We start from the raw sequence: 8,415 nt of genomic DNA, 5'->3' as shown, positions 1-8,415 counted from the left end.
AGTATGTGGAAAGAAAGAAGGAAGGGAGGAAAGAAAGAAAAGGAAAGGAAAGGAAAAAAAGAAAAATAGAAAATCTCCAACAACCCACTTGTGCTAGATCTGGACAGGCAGCCCCCAAAAGAGAAGCACTCACCTCTCACCTTTCTCCTTCAGACTTGCTTGTCACTTAAGTTTTCTTGGTCCTCTAGACTAATCAGCAGATTTGGAGTTCATGAGGATGTGCTTGTGGGCAGTATGTACCCAAATGCTCCAGGATAGGCAATAATGCAGGGGGTGGGGGGTTAGGGATAGCTGGGGCTGTTTCCTGACAGAATCATCCATGTGAAAAGATGGAGAAGCTTTGACTCATGAAAGGACAAGAAAACGCCAAGATTGAAAGCTTGAAAGTGAACCTGAGCTTGGTTGGGTAGCAAGGGGACTGGGGACAAGGATGAGGCCCAGTTTGAACAGAGGGCCTGAGGCAGGGAGCAGTGTGAGGTGAAGGGAAAAAAACAGATTGTACTTGTCAGGTATTACTGGTTCTTGGCATGAGAGTGCTCACTGCCCTTCCCTTGCAGGAAAAATATTTGCAGACTAATGTGATTGTACATGCTGTGTGGTACAGCACAATGTCCATCTAGTGGTCTCACCTTTGGAGAATAAAACATTTGTCTTCAGAGATCTGTATGGGTCCTGTGAAACCTAGTTGAGGTTCTTTCCTCAATGAAATACAGTAAGCCACGCCATCTGTGCCTGACACTTCATGAGGAAACCAGGGGCAGGGGCCTATGCCTGGCTCTGCTTTGTCCCAGAAGGGAACATTCTAGAGGGAGGCTCCACTTCCAATCACTCAGCTCCCTTAACCCCAGAACTGGGAGCACTATCAAATGCATTGGATTGAGCTGGGCATGGTAGCCCACGCCTGTAATCCCAGGGACGGGGAGGCTAAGGCAGGAGGATCACGAGTTCAAAGTCAGCTTCAGCAACTTAGAGAGGCCTTAAGCAACTTAACAAGATCCTGTCTCTAAATAAAACATAATAAGGGCTGGGGATGTATCTCAGTGGTTAAATGCCCCTGGGTTCAATCACCAGTACCAAAAAAGAAAAAAAAAATCAATGTGTTGGGTTGAAGGCTGAGAACAAATCCTTGAGGTGTTTTTTTCTCCCCCCAAACTCCATCCAAGGCAGTCTCGAGACTATTGTCCTCTACCTGTGAGTAATGACCTAGGCTTGACCCCAAAAGCAAAGCATAGCTGGTTTCTAGATAAATGTGAGTGAAGAGAAACCATGGGACTCAGAGTCTTCCCAGAGCCCCGTAGGCCCAGTGGTCCCTTTCTCTGTTCTTGGGGCCTGTAGGAGTTAAAATGCAAGCCAAGTCCCCCTACTCCACACCTGCAGAGGGGACAGCAAGCCTGATCTCCCCCAATGGCTGGCATACAGGGGCCTCATTCACAATTCACTGCCTTCCAAGGGGCACTGCTTCTCACAGGCTGCTTTTCCTGGGGCCTCTTTCTTGCAAGTTGCTACTGCTAACAGTCGGGCTGCTCTAATCTCACGGATAGGCCTCAGCCTCCCTCCCTCAGCACATTTTTAAGGAATGGTGTTTTTTTTCCCTCTCTTTTTTTATCATCATCAAAATATATTCACAAAACACCCACATCTCTGTCCACACTATAAATCAGGGTGGGGAACCTCTGGCCCACAGCCCAGATCTGGCCCTCAGCTTGATTCATCTGGCATGTGGGGGATACTGTACTGGCTGCCACAGCTGCAACCCAGAGAATAATGCCTCCCTCCCCACTGCCTCCCACCCCCTGGACTGCTGGGGCCATCCCATTCCAAATGGAGCCTCAAAAATAGCCAGACTGTGGAGAAGGGGGGCTCCTGTGGCTCCTTCAGTTGCTATTGAACAGGAAATGGACAACAAAGCCAAGGAGGTGATTTTCATAATGAGAAATGTCAATATTTAGTGACCACTTTGCTGATTTCCAGGACTGGGCTAAGAAAGCATATCCCCAACATTATCTTCTTAAACTTTTCCAACCCTCTTGCACTAGGACCTGGAGGGTAGGAAACAGGAGCAGAGGAACTTGCCTAACCTCACAGCTAGCAAGCCGCACAGCTGGGAATCAAATTCAGACACAGCTCACAGGAGAGCCTCTGTAAGCATTGTGCCCCAGGCTTTGCCAGATACCTTTGGGAGGACTTGCTCTCATTTTGGAGGGGGATGATGGGGATTGAACGGAGGGGCCCTTAACCACTGAGCCACATCCCCAGCCCTTTTAAATATTTTATTTAGAGACAGGGCCTTGCTTTTGCTGAGGCTAGCTTTGAACTCACAATCCTTATGCCTCAGCCTCCTGAGTTGCTGGGAATACAGGAATGCACCATCACACCCAGGGTTTTTTTTTTTTTTTAATAGGATCTAAATTGCTTAGGGCTTTGCTAAATTCCTGAGAATATCCTTGAACTTGTAATCCTCCTGTCTCTGCCTCCCAAGTTACTGGGTTTTCAGGCATGTGCAACCATGCCTGGCTAATATTCTGTTTATTTTATTTTTTATTCTTTTTTTTTTTTTTTTTGGTACCAGAGCTTGAACCCAGGGGTATTTTACCACTGAGCTATAGCCCCAGCCCTTTTAAGTTTTTTAAAAATTCAGAGACAGGGCCTTGCTGAGTTGCTTAGGGCCTCACTAAGTTCCTAAGGCTGGCTTAGATCTCATGGTCCCCCTGCCTCAGCCTCCAGAGCTGCTGGGATTACATGTATGTGCCACTGTGCCCAGATGCTCTCATGATTTTTGAATTGTACCTCTTACTTGTCCCTGAAGTATAAGCAATAACCATGTGATAGTTCTGCAGTGCTGTAATTTTTAAAATATTTTTTATAGTTATAGATGGACAGCATGGCTTTATTTGTTTAGTTTTTTATGTGTGCTAAAGATCGAACCCAGTACCTCACACGTTGGGCAAGCACTCTGCCACTGAGCTACAGCCCCAGCCCAGCACTGTAAATTTGACCTTAGTTATTTGAGACAACCTGTGCTCTAAAGATTCGTTTTTTTAAAAAAAAATCCATACAACTAATGGAAATAATGTTAAAACACTATCTAGAATTTTAAAAGGCACTGAAACACTTCTCAAGTCCAGAGCCCAAATAAGTAGACTTGCCAGGAGAGTTTGTCACAAAGATTTCCCTTTCCTGTTTGCCTATATAGGTCATGACTAATAGGAGAAAAAAGAAAGAGAGAGAGAGAAAAAAACTGAGAGAAACAGAGACCAAGCAAGCTCTCTGGTCTTATTCACCAAGAGGCCTCTTTTCAAACCTTCCCACAGCAATTAAATATCCCAATGCACCACTGACACAAGTGTTCCTCTCCTAACTGTTGGGATGGCAGGTGATTATATTCCAATAAAATAGAATACATCTGGGGCTGGGTTGTAGCTCAGTGGCAGAGTGCTTGCCTAGCACACGTGAGGCACTGGGTTCAATCCTCAGAACCACATAAAAATAAACAAATAAAATAAAGGCATTCTGTCCATCTACAACTACAAAACATTTTTAAAAATAAATAAAATAGATTAGAATATATCTGGTCAAGAAAGATGCTATGGGGGCTGGGGATGTGGCTCAAGCGGTAGAGTGCTCGCCTGGCATGCGTGCGGCCCGGGTTCGATCCTCAGCACCACATACAAACAAAGATGTTGTGTAAGCCAAAATTTTTTTAAAAAGTAAATATTAAAAAATTCTCTCTCGAAAGAAAGAAAGAAGAAAAGAAAAGAAAGATGCTATGGTTGGGCATGGTGGCACAGGCCAATAATCCTAGCAACTTGGAAGGCTGAGGCAGAAGGATAGCAAGTTCAAGGCCAGCCTTAGCAACTTAGATCCTGTCTCAAAGTAAATACTAAAGGGTTGGGGATGTGGCTCAGTAGTAGAGCATCCCTTGGTTGGATCTCCAGTACCAAAAAAAAAAAAAGTTGTGAATCCAGAATTACCCAGCAGTTAAATGGTTAAAAACAAAAAGGGAGCAGGGGGTAGGCTCAGAACCCCCAGTGACAGACCATCTGTCTATCTAAAAAAAATGGGGGGTGGTAATAAGCTTCACCCAATGCAAAATCTGCAAATACCAATGGACTCACAAGTACCCTTTGCTGATTCTCCAGGGCAGTAGACAACTGCTTGGATTTAAGAAAAATCAAACTGATCCAAGAAAGAAGAGGCAGCTGCTTGGTGACAGAGCCCACAGATCATTACCCACCACTGGCTCCTGACTCCTGCTTGTTAAAGCGCAAGTGACCAGAGGTATAGAATTAAAAAAAAAAAAAAGGGCTGGCTGGGGGTGGTCTCTGAATCCAACAGCTGGTACTAACACCCCTGGCAGTGGAGACTCCAAATGAGTACATCTCGTCCTTCCAAGATGCTTGGAAATGGAAGATTTGCTATGCTCATTACTGAGAAGGCTCTGGCACCCTGCAATCCGTTTGTATCTCTTCACCATTTAACCAAACATTTGTTATCTGGCAGGCACAGCTGCAGGCTACTAAAAGCCATGGCCCCAGACCTATGCGAGGATGCGCTGAAGGGGGCCAAATGGAGGAGTAGCGGAAAGGGCAACAGGTCTGATTCCTAGAAGCCAGTGGACTTTACAAGACTGACTACAGAGAATCCATGCCCCTGTTTTCCCAACCTGCTTGGATTTTCCCCTGCATGTCACCCCGGAAGCCAGTAACTTGGAGGAGTTTGATTCTACCCCAAGGAAAGTGTATGCAAACTTTGAGAGTCAAAGGAAGTAAATCAAAATAGCAGTGCATCTCCCAGCCTGGTGACCTATTTCCTGAATTGGATGTTGGAATGGCCTTCCCACAGAACAGCCAATTGTGATGTGTTAGTATTTTCATGCTGCTCGGCCCTCTGGCATGGAGGCGCTGCCCCATTCCTTCCCAAGGAAATTCCACTGCAGGCAATGTTATGATTAGTGGACTAATAACACTTGTCGTTGGAATACTCCAGACAAAGCTGCAGTGTGGACTGGCCTCCAAGTCCCTTAATCACCTATTTCATCATCTCGACACTGGAGCCTTGGCAATGGGGATGGGCTTGTGGATCCCAATAATTAACCAAAGGGACAGCTGCTTGCTTGTACGGGGATCTCCCTTCCTTCCATTCATAATCCCAAGCCGATTTGGGGTGTTAACTGGTGTGATTACCACTGCCAATACTGGATGGCAGCTAGAAAAAGAGATGCTGTGGGCTAATTTTGAAGTGAGCCATTTGCTGGTTCACTGCTGACGTTCATGTGCACTTGTTTTCCTTGTGATTAGCATGCTGGAGCTCTGGGCAGGGGCCAGGGCAGAGGCCAGGAAGTGTGTGTGCACTAATAGGCCTGCTACCTGATTGGGAGTACTGTTGATTCCCAACACTACAATGACGTGCTCCTTTCCTCTTCCCCTTGACATTGCACAGGACTGTGGGGGAGGAGATACGGCATCTCTACCCACACTAAGGCCAGTTGAGTGTGTGGGAAATCAAGCAGAAAGGCTGAAAGGAGAGCTACTAGCTACTTCTTCATTCTCATCACTTTGCATGAACTGATTTAGAAGTGATCATGTATGAAAGGACAATGACAACACACATAAGTAGAGTAGGGTGGGGCTGACAGAATTGAAGAGGGTGGACATGCACCTTCAGGGACTTATTGATTTCTCAGAACTGCTGGTTATTGTCAGACCCCTGGACTTGACCTCTTTTGTAACTCTGAGAGCCATCAGGACTTCTTGGCTACATCTTTGAGGGAAGAAATAAACATATAAAGAGAACACTAAGAGGGGTGGGGGAGCAGTGAGAACAAGACAGAGGGTGAGAAAAAAGAAAATAAAAAAGGAGAAAGGTCAATTATTGTTGGAAAGTGGTGTGCTAACAGCAATGTCTGCAAGCCTTTACCAGAAGCACTGGAGCTCTGGGGTGCCTGGAACTGACTTCAGGGAAAAGCACTTTTCCAGTGCACAGTATTTGATTATTTGAAACACATCAGCAGTTCTCTAGAAAACAAGACACAAGGCAGACAATCCTCGGCTATTTTATTCCCACAGATGTTGTGTTCCTTCTCCAAGGTTCCTGACATAACTTCACTGTTCATGGGGCTCCAACGGGCTCATTCCCAGGGCGAGATGGTTGCTCCCAAGCCAACTGGGCAAATCCCAGATTTCCAGCCCCCCTGGGCCCAGGTACCAAGAGAGAAGAATGGCTTCTGCTCCTTTCCCCACCCTCCCTGAGAGGACAAATTGTCCGGGTGACCAGACAGCTCATGGAGCAAAGGCTCGAACATTCTCTGGGAAAGTCCCACCCCAATCCCTTTCCCACTGACCTTTCCAAAATTCATTTGGCTTGGTTTTGGGCTCTACAAGTTATGAAAGTTAGCTTCCAGGGGAGCTTAAGATGAGGCCTTCCCAATGTGGAATTTAGAACTCTTCATTTCCACCCAAGTGCCAGAGTATAGTTAGGGGGCTGCTTCTCCCTCATATTTAGACAATGACACAAAACCTGTTGATTTGTTTAGACACAGTTGTTCCTCAGCAGGACAGATGGTATTCAACAGAATGGAATAATTAAGAGATTTAAAAGAAATAATTATGTGGGAAAATATGGTTGGAGTCAAACATGCCTGGTAATCTATATGAAGAATTCAGGTTTAAAAATGTGTGCAAAATTTGCCATTAGAGATTCCTGCCTTGTTTTCTTGAAGTAAAATAACTATCAACAGGAGATGTTTTATATTGTGCTAGTAAAGACAAACACGATTTTTTAAGAATTGTGGGAACAGTGTCATGAAATACTGTATTTTTATCTCTTCCCAGAGAAACTGAAGTTCCTGGTGAAATACCTATATAAAGCAATTGTTTAGGTACACTCAATGGTTTAAAACACACATACACAGCGAAGTGGGCAGGGGGAGCTATCTTGTTAAATAGTTTTTTGTTAGATTTTTGAGCTGCTTTTAGCTTTTCATAGCTCAGGGTCCAAAACACAGGACTCTTTGTTGAAAAACACTTCTTTAAATGAAAATTTCAGGGGCTGAAGGTATAGATACCACTGAGCTATTTTAAAGTGAAAGACACTGGGCACAGTGGCACATGTCTGTAATCCCAGTGGCTTGGGAAGCTGAGGCAGGAGGATCACAAGTTTGAGGCCAACCTGGGCAATTTACCAAGGCTCTAAGCAACTTAGTGAGACCCTGTCTTAAAATAAAAAAAATAAAAAGGGATGTGGCTTAGTGGTTAAACACCCCTGGGTTCAATCCCCAGTACAAATAAATGAATAAATAAAATATTAAGGCAGGGGGATTGCAAGTTCAAGGGCAGCTTGGGCAACTTAGCAAGAAATAAAAAGGGCTGGGGTTAGCTCAGTGATATAGCCTAGCATTTGTGAGGCCATGAGCTTCATCCCCAGCACCACATACATACATACATACATACATACTTCCCATATATGCTCTTTCCTAACGCACAAGTGTGGATGAGAGAATCTGCCTGAGATACTGAATCCTGAGCCAATTGACTCTTGGAGCAAACAAGAAGTCTAATTGCAGGGAGGAAGCTGATTAACTCAGCTAACACCCTTAGCCAAACAATTTGCTTCTTGCCTCACACCATGGCCAATGTCACTAAACTCTCTTTCATTTGTGTGATCCAACAAAGGAACTGCAGCATAATTTTGGCCTAGTACCTTGATGGGGTACTCAGGCCACAATGACAATGTACAATAAACTCTGATTCAAGAGGTCTAGGATCAGGAGAAATGGTGATCTTTAAATTTGTAGATTTGGGATTGAGCTGTATTTAAATGAGTCATCTGGTCTTGATCTTGAAGATTTATTCTAAGTGCAAAAAATTATAATTTTTGTCATTATCTACCGAAGCTGAATATGCATACATCCTAGGATCCAGAAATTCCACTCCTAGGTATACTCAACAGAAATGCATGCATGTATGCTCCAAGACATGAATACAGAACTATTTGTAACAACATTAGTCATAATAGCCAGTGCTTAAAACAACTCAAAGTTCTATCAAGAGTAGAATGGGGAGCTGGGGATATAGCTCAGTTGGTAGAGTGCCTGCTTCCCATGCACAAGGCCCTGGGTTCAATCCCCAGCACCACACACACACACACACAAAAGAGTAGAGTGAGCTGGGTATGGTGGTGCATGCCTGTAATCCCAGTGACTTGGGAGGCTGAGGCAGGAGTATGACAAATTTAAGGCCAGCTTCAGCAACATAGTGAAGTCCTAGGCAACATAGTGACACCCCTGTCTCAAAATAAAAAATAAAAAGATGTGCTAGCTTTGGCAGCATATATACTAAAATTGGAATTATACAGAAAAGATAAGCATGGCCCCTGCACAAGGATGACACACAAATTTGTGAAGCATTCCACATTTGT

At 44.6% G+C, this 8,415-nt stretch overlaps 1 non-coding gene across 1 annotated transcript; it reads left to right on the top strand.

The window, feature by feature from the left end:
* Positions 1–8,308: 8,308 nt before the first annotated feature.
* Positions 8,309–8,415, top strand: LOC124075352 (U6 spliceosomal RNA). The gene has a single exon (XR_006846012.1). It is a non-coding gene; the product is annotated as a U6 spliceosomal RNA (small nuclear RNA).

This window comes from Marmota monax, unplaced genomic scaffold (genome assembly GCF_021218885.2).
Source record: "Marmota monax isolate L192 unplaced genomic scaffold, Marmota_monax_Labrador192_F-V1.1 WCK01_AAM20220418_F8-fsc00054, whole genome shotgun sequence".
Classification (NCBI taxonomy): Eukaryota; Metazoa; Chordata; class Mammalia; order Rodentia; family Sciuridae; genus Marmota; species Marmota monax.
Note: the sequence above shows the minus strand (reverse complement) of the source record. Positions and strands in the feature narration are given on the sequence as shown.